Source organism: Nicotiana tomentosiformis, chromosome 1, assembly GCF_000390325.3.
Source record: "Nicotiana tomentosiformis chromosome 1, ASM39032v3, whole genome shotgun sequence".
NCBI classification, from domain to species: domain Eukaryota; kingdom Viridiplantae; phylum Streptophyta; class Magnoliopsida; order Solanales; family Solanaceae; genus Nicotiana; species Nicotiana tomentosiformis.
The window spans coordinates 20,954,050-20,962,176 of NC_090812.1; positions in this window are offsets into that span (position 1 = coordinate 20,954,050).

The window sequence follows — 8,127 nt, forward strand, 5'->3', positions numbered from 1 at the left end:
ATAAGAATTTGCTCCTTAAAGAATTTATCCTCGTTTCAACTTTATTGGGAATAAGAACAAGTGAATCAGATAAGTGAGTATCCCATCCGAAACACTACTCGTCTGTGGAAATATACCAACCTAAAGATTGAAACTGTTTCTTCCAACCTGCCAGCTTCCTAACACATTTATCAATCACACCTTGCCACATAACTCTGATTATTATATTTGGCCCTAAAGGAAGCCCCAGATAAACCGACGTATAAACATCAATTTTACAACCCATAATACTTGCCAAATCCATGATGCAGTCATTGGCATTGATAGATTTAATACAGACAAACCATTCAAGAATTGCTATAAGAATATAAGAAACAGAACTGAAAATAAAACTGTAATCGCCAAACAAGCTATAGAGTTTTTAAAATGAACTGAACAGTAAAAAGTAACAGGCAAAGCTATTCACTACACAATCACTACAAAACAAGCTATAGAATTTTTAAAATGAACTGAACAGCAAAAAGGCAACAGGCAAAGCTATTCACTACACAATCACTACAAAGTACTAACAGATTTACTAGTCACTTGGCTAACTAGACATAGAGATAGTCACTAAACACAATCAGAACAATACTAGTCAATTGGCTAACTACACAGTCACTAAACACAATCACTATACTTGACAGGGTCTTCATTCACTCATTTGACGCAAAAATCATGTGGGAGGCACCAGAAAATCACGCAGCAGGCCACAAGAGAATTAAATGTGAGATAGACTATAAGGAACTGGATGTAATTAGCAGAAAATGCACAAATAGGCCTTTCTTTCACCCTCTCATCCATTATATGAAGATGCTCCTCCAATATCTCCAATGTATCAGCATCCAATTTCTGCTTCAGCCCGCTCACCTTAATCATCTCAGCTTTGATTTCATCCCGGAGAGCTGATAGGCTTTCAACTTGATCCTTCATCTCACCTTGGCGAGATAGCAGCAAAAAACTGACAAGCTTATTAGGACCAAACCAGTCAAGACAATAGGGTAAAACAAGGTACATTCAAGAGTTTTGTTTGAAAACAGCGGAAGCACCAGAACAACAATCATTGCGAACGAAAAAACAAGAGCTTTTAGAGAGAAATACAAGGAATGGTCAAGTTCACGTTGTACCCGACGTTCGTCTTTTCGTAGAGAGTCTACTTTTTCCTTCAAATTCTTCAATTCAGCTTTTAGTTCTTCCACAATCTTCTTCATAACCTGAGCCATAGTAATTTTTGGAAGAAAAAGAGAGAGTTTTAGAGAGAAGGGAGGAGGAAAAGAGAATTGGAACAGTATGGAATGACGGGAGCAATTCAAATGAGCAATTCCTCGTTACATATATAGCCAGGTAAGACCTAGGGTCCCACGTGATATAAAATAACAAAGATTAGGAGCTTATGTAATGTTTATTTGACTCATTTTATTAATAATATAATTTAATACTATCGTTTGATATTTGAGTAATTTAACGAATTTCTTTAAATTATTTTATTTTCGTGTTATTATTATTACTATCAGTTTTGTTTTTTTTTTTGGTTTGGGGGGATAAGCCTTTAATTTAAGAGAGTAATCATAAAATTAAGAAAAGAAAAACGCATTCAAGACTTTAACATCTCAATATAACTACTATTTTTTTGTTTTGTTTCTCGGGATTGATTTTACTAAATTATGTACAGAATTAACTCGTCTTTTTTAAAAAGAAAATTTGCAGAAATATCAGAAGTACAAGGTTTCAACTATTGATCACAGAAAGATTCGTCAAACAAATAGCTTAAAATGATCTTATCTGTCCTTAGAAAATAAAATTAATTTTCACCTCCTACGGCAAAGCTTTACATCCTATTTATTATAAATAAAAACCATTTTAAAATATTATTTTCTATAGTTATCTTTTAGTTTTTATAGCAAAATATGTATTTATGGTCACTTCCTATCATTAAGTCATTAAATACGCTATCTAATATTTTTCTAATATTATTAAAATATTATTTTCTAATATTTTTCTCTCACATTCTTTCAGTTTATTCTCTCCCAAAATTATCGCCCAGTATCTTATTTCTCTCTCCATGATCTCTCTCACAACGCCAGTCTTCCTTATTGTTGAACCACGATTCTTCTTTATCAGCGTCATTGTCTTCCTCAATTTTTAATATTTTTTGCTCCAAAAAATTGTGGTAAGTGTTAAAGTTTTTAGCTTTTGGCCGGTTAAAGCTTCTTCTTTTTCTCTTTACTATTTTTTTAAAATATTCACCATTGTTCAGTTTTCACCAGAAAACTTGAAATTTCCTTTTCAATGGCTGATTCAACAACTTAAAAGAGGGTTACCAGAGGTATACCCACCAAAGCACTAAATTTCGATGGGCCATCTTTCGATTTGCAAATCACTAAAGCGGAACATGTATTGCAGGTTCATCAGTAACCACTGAAGCCGAAAGGAGAACAAAAATACACAATGATCCTACGAAACAAGGTCAAGTTGAGAAATCTTCGAAAAAATCAACACTTCCTGATGTGGAAAAGAGAAGAAAACTCATAGATAATGCTTCAGGGAGTAAGGGAAAAGAGGTCGCTAAAGGAACTAAATGACAAGGTAATTGTAGATATATTTATATGTATTCGAGTCTGCATACATTGATTATTAGCTTGTACGGTGGTTGTCTCTTCTTGTATGTAGATGTATTTATATGTATTCGATATTGCCTATATTTACCCTTAAAATTAGATAACAATTAAATTTATAAGTAATTTTAAGGATATGTGATTTCACTTGGCACAAAGTGATGAATATGAGAATTAATGTTAGAAATTGACTATGAAATAAAGCAAACCGATATGAAATGCAGTTTGGCCCTCGAACTGGATCACCCTCGAACCAAATGAATATATAATTGAAAAGGATGAACTGCAACAGAATAAGAGAGCTTAAGAGAAAAAATATATTATATCGCTTGGTTATGCGTGAATGTGATGATTACAAATGATTAGAACCGCCCTTTATATAGTAGAGGAATTCTACTTATGGTACAATTCTAAATATAGAAGGAAATCTCATGATTGGCTAATTAACCGGTGCTGACTTGATACGTGCCGAGATTTTCGCTACGATCCTTGCCCGATCGCGAATATCTCGGCTTTCTGTTATTCGACTTAACAGGCTTCCTTCGATCTCGCTCGATCTTTATCCCGCTTCGGTTTCGATCTTGGCTGGTCTCGACCTCGATCGGTCTTTGGTTCATGAACTCTGCAATCCATCTTCGTGATGTGGCTCGATACAATATGAGGTCGGACCTCTGGTCTGTCACCCCGGTCTCGATAAGTCATAAGAAATTAGGTAAGCCCGATTTTGACCGTATATAGCCTACACTGATTTTTACTTTTACAGTGATTTTTGACTGTTGTAGTTAGATGTATTTATATGTATTTAAGTTCATTCAACAACATTTTTAAATACGCCAGTTGTTTGTATTTAGTTATGTATTCGCCCTAACTTTATTCATATGTATTCTCAAGCCAACTGTATTCTGTAATATTTAAAATAACAGTCATTGCCATAACTCACAGTTTTTGTGGTATTTATTAGTGCATTATGTTGTATTTCATGAATGAGTTATGTATTCAACATAACTGTATTCATCTATATTTTCAGCCATATATTTTATCTTTTTAATTCTTTTTTTTTTTTGTATGCATGAAATAAAACTCTTTGTTAAACACCCGCCTATTTTATCACCGCATATCAATTCCTACATGAACACCGACATAATCTCTGACCTCAAAGAAAAGCTTACTCCGTACAAATTATTTAGTACTACTTATTTTGAAAGTTCCTCGATATGAAGCACTGTGAGGTTCAACATCAACTGTTCAGGTGCTTCATGGTTCTGCAGGTGGAAGAAAGTCATGTTGATTCATTTTTAATATATGTGAAAGGTACAACATTATGTTTTTCAATCATGGAGTTTGCGGTAGTTACTGGTCTCAATTGTGTTAATGACGCTGAAGAATTGAGTTTAACACAAGGATGCCTAACAGGATTGTGAATACATACTTTGGTGGTGCAAAGAATGTCAAGAAGAAAGATTTGTTGAAATGCTTTGATGACAAGAATTAGGGTTTTGACAATGCTGAAGATGCCATTAAAATATTTGTGTTGTATTTCATACATACATTCATATTATCTACTGAGAAGAACTGCACAACCATCCCAAGACTACATTGTGACTTGATCGAGAGCGGAGATATTCTGATTACCCATGGGGTAAGGAGGCATTCCAGGCCCTTATCAAATCTATTAGCAAGAAGATGGATTCCCAGAATAAGTATTACAGGATAGCTGGGATGCCTCTCTCTATGCAAGTATGGTTGTACGAGTATTGTCTAAAGGTTGACCCCAAAATTACACTCCGAGTTGATAACCGGATTCCCAGAATGCTCAATTGGAAATCCACTGTCAACCAGCTAACTTATGCTTACTTGATGAATGGCATGTTCAACGACCAGTGAAATGTGGTAATTTATTACTCCTTCTGTTTTAATTTATGTGAACCAATTTGACTGGGCACGGAGTTTAAGAAAAGAGAGAAGACTTTTGAACTTGTGGTGTAAAATGAGGCACATATATTTTGTATGGTTATAATTCATTGCATAAAGGTAAATTTTTGCCAAATAAGGAAAGAGGTTATTCTTTTTTGCACAGACTAAAAAGGAGATATGTTCACATAAATTGAAACGAATGGAGTATTATTTAATTGACTGGTATTTTATTCAACATATGTTTATGTTATTAAAAACAGTGTTAAACTTAAAAAATTAATACAGTTGAATACATCATACATCTATGTCCATGTTTTCACAATTAACAGGAATACAGCAGAATACATAATACAATTTTATAGCTACACATTTAATTTAATGTTGGATATTTTTTATACAATACAATTGAATACATATGTATATATAATTTCCCATATACATAAAGCATATTATAGTAGTAATCATACAGCAAGTGTGATTTACATGGAGTGTATTTCTATTTTCAGATGAAATACAACAACATTCAACCAACCGCTAGCGAGCTTGCTGTTATTCAGGTGCCTCCGGATGGTGTTGATGTAGTCAAAAGTCCTCTTTATACAGACACCAATGAAGATGATTCTGATAACTTTAGTCCTACACCGCCTCTTCAGCCGAAGAAGAAATATGATGCAAGTGTTGGTCCATCTTTATCACCACTTCACAAAAAGCGCAAACAACAGCTAATTGATTCCTCAACTACAGAGAGTCCAATACCACATGTGTCCGCAATACCTCAAGCCAAGATTTCTCCCACTGCTTTGAAATCAAGGAAACTGTACTGAGTGTTAAGAAGCCAGTTGATTCTAAATTTGATGATTTGTCTGCTTTGAGGCATGATCTAAATTCATTCAAGGATTATGTAAGTATTGTTAATGCATATTCAACTTTACAGTTATGTATTAACTTTCTTATATGTTTCTAACCCCTCTTCAATTGTTTGTGTAATTATTAGGTGATGAGTTAGTTCACTGCTCTATGATCATTGATCAATGAAAATTTCAAAAAACTTTCTGAACATGCTAAAACAAATCAGAATATAGAAAGGGTATATCAAAGAAAGAAATATACTGGGAGACATGATGGTGGTATTCAAATGTCAACCGAGGCCAACTTACATGATAATCCCAAAGGCCAAACAAAGCATGATATAGTTGTTGGGAAGAATTCAAAGGCTAAAATTTTTTAACCTCTTTAGTATATATATAGTATAATGATACATGTGTAATCAGTGTATTTATATGTTGCTATAACTGTATTCATGATTTTTCAAATACATATTGTAAATAAGATTTTACTATTATTCAGTGTAATCATATATACAACAACATACATGATTCAGAATACACTTATATACATGTGAATACAGTGTTGTATTTGTATTCATGATTTTTTGAATGTATATTGTTAATCAGCTTTTAGTATTATTCAGTAGTCTCTTGTGTTGAGCCAATGGTCTCCTAAAAACGGCCTCTCTACCCTTCCGGGGTAGGGGTAAGGTCTGCGTACACTTTACCCTCCCTAGACCCCACTAGTAGAATTTTACTAGGTATGTTGTTGTTGTATATTGTTAATCAGCTTTTATTCTTCAGTCTAATCATATATACAACAACATACATAATTCAGAATATACTTATATACATGTGAATACAGTGTTATATTAGTGAATATATTTATAGAATACAAGTGTGTACACCTACTCTGAACTTGATATTTTATGTTTATTCTAATATGTTAAATATAATTCTTTCAAATATGTGATATATTAATATATTCAATTGGGTGTATGTTAAGGCTATGGAAAGGAAGCTGAATACCGATATTCATGCCGATGGACATCCACATGCTATTTTAACTGGAGACACGTTAAATGCATCTACAGGGGATATTTCTGTCTGTGGTGAATTAAGAAAGGAGGGACCTACTGCATCAGAGGTGTCGTGTGTTATACCACCCAAATCTGGCGAGGATGTACCGGAGAAATACATGTGTCATAATTTGAGTTGGCGGATGATGACCTTCCAAGTCAAATTCCAGAAACTAGAATTGTGATACATCCATCAGCAAAACTTGTTAATTCACCGCATTTACCTTCTCATAGGACTCGACGTCCAAGTTTATGGAATTCTTCACCTTACGAGACAAACTTCGACTCAACCGGTTAGTAAATTTTTATACAAAAACTATATTTTATAAAGCTATATTTTATATCCCCATATTAACTTTAATTAGATATCGTTATTAATGACTTCAATGAACTGTAGGTACTTCAGTAAAGTTGACTCCCATATTTGACAAAAAATATCCCTTTAAAGATGATTTAATATCGGGGTCACATCATACTTTAGTCATTCAAGAATTCGAGAAATGGGTTCATGATGGTCTACTTGCTAAACATGATCAAAAGTAAGTTTCTTCTTTCGATCTATAATGTATGGTTTTACCCTTTATAATGTGAAGTATAATATTTTTTTTCAAATCCTTGTAGAAAGGATAAGGAAGACCATTACAAGAAACACAAGTCAACACTGCCTATACTGTTGGATTTTGGAGTTCATGAAGTCACTTCAAAAAATTAGTTTTACCTTCTATCATTTGACGGTCAACTATGGAATGACAATGTAAGATATATCCCTTATACATTCAATTTAGTTAAATTCAACTTTTTCATTGTTTGGTTTCAATGTATTGAAATATGCATTCAGTTTATTTACATGTGTTTATTCATGATGTGTCAATATTTGTGTTTCACTGTTTTATTCAGCATATTCAAATTTTGGATTCACTGCATTTACCATGTTGTATTCATTATATTTATATGTATTATATATTAACAGTAGTTAAGTTATTCTCAATACATGTTGCTGTTGTATTCAATATATATCAAAGGTTTATAATCACTGTATTCACTTTATTACAATATGTATTCAAACTTCATTGTATTCACTGTATGTATTGTATTCAATTTTTTTTATAGATCAATGTATTTACTATATTTCAGTGTATTAAATGTATTTCACTGTATTCACTATATTCAATGTCTTTACTTTATCTGACAGTTCTCTGGGTTTCACTATTTTATCCAGCATTATGTATTCAGCTATCTTTGACTGTTTTATAGATCAATGTATTCAATGCAAGTGTAGCCAAGGAAGAAGATGTTGTATGTGAATACATAAGGGGCTACAGATTGCTATCTAATGTACCATGACATATAGTCGATAATGTCTTGATACCAGTTAATTTGAAAGACAAACTTCATTGGATATTGGCAGTTGTCTCATTTAAGGAGAGATGTATCGATGTATATGACTCCTACCGATCAGCAGGCCATGATGCCTATGTGAGTTCTGAGATAGATAAGCTTGGTAAGCTTGTACCTCTGTAACTATCGATCAGTGGTTTTTACAGAGATAAGCAAGGTATAGATCGGTTCCGTGAACCAGGATACAATGACAAGGCACAAACTGAGCCTTTTGATGTTGTTTTTGTTTCAAATGTACCTCAACAAAGAGCTGGGAGCATGTATGCATTCAATCCT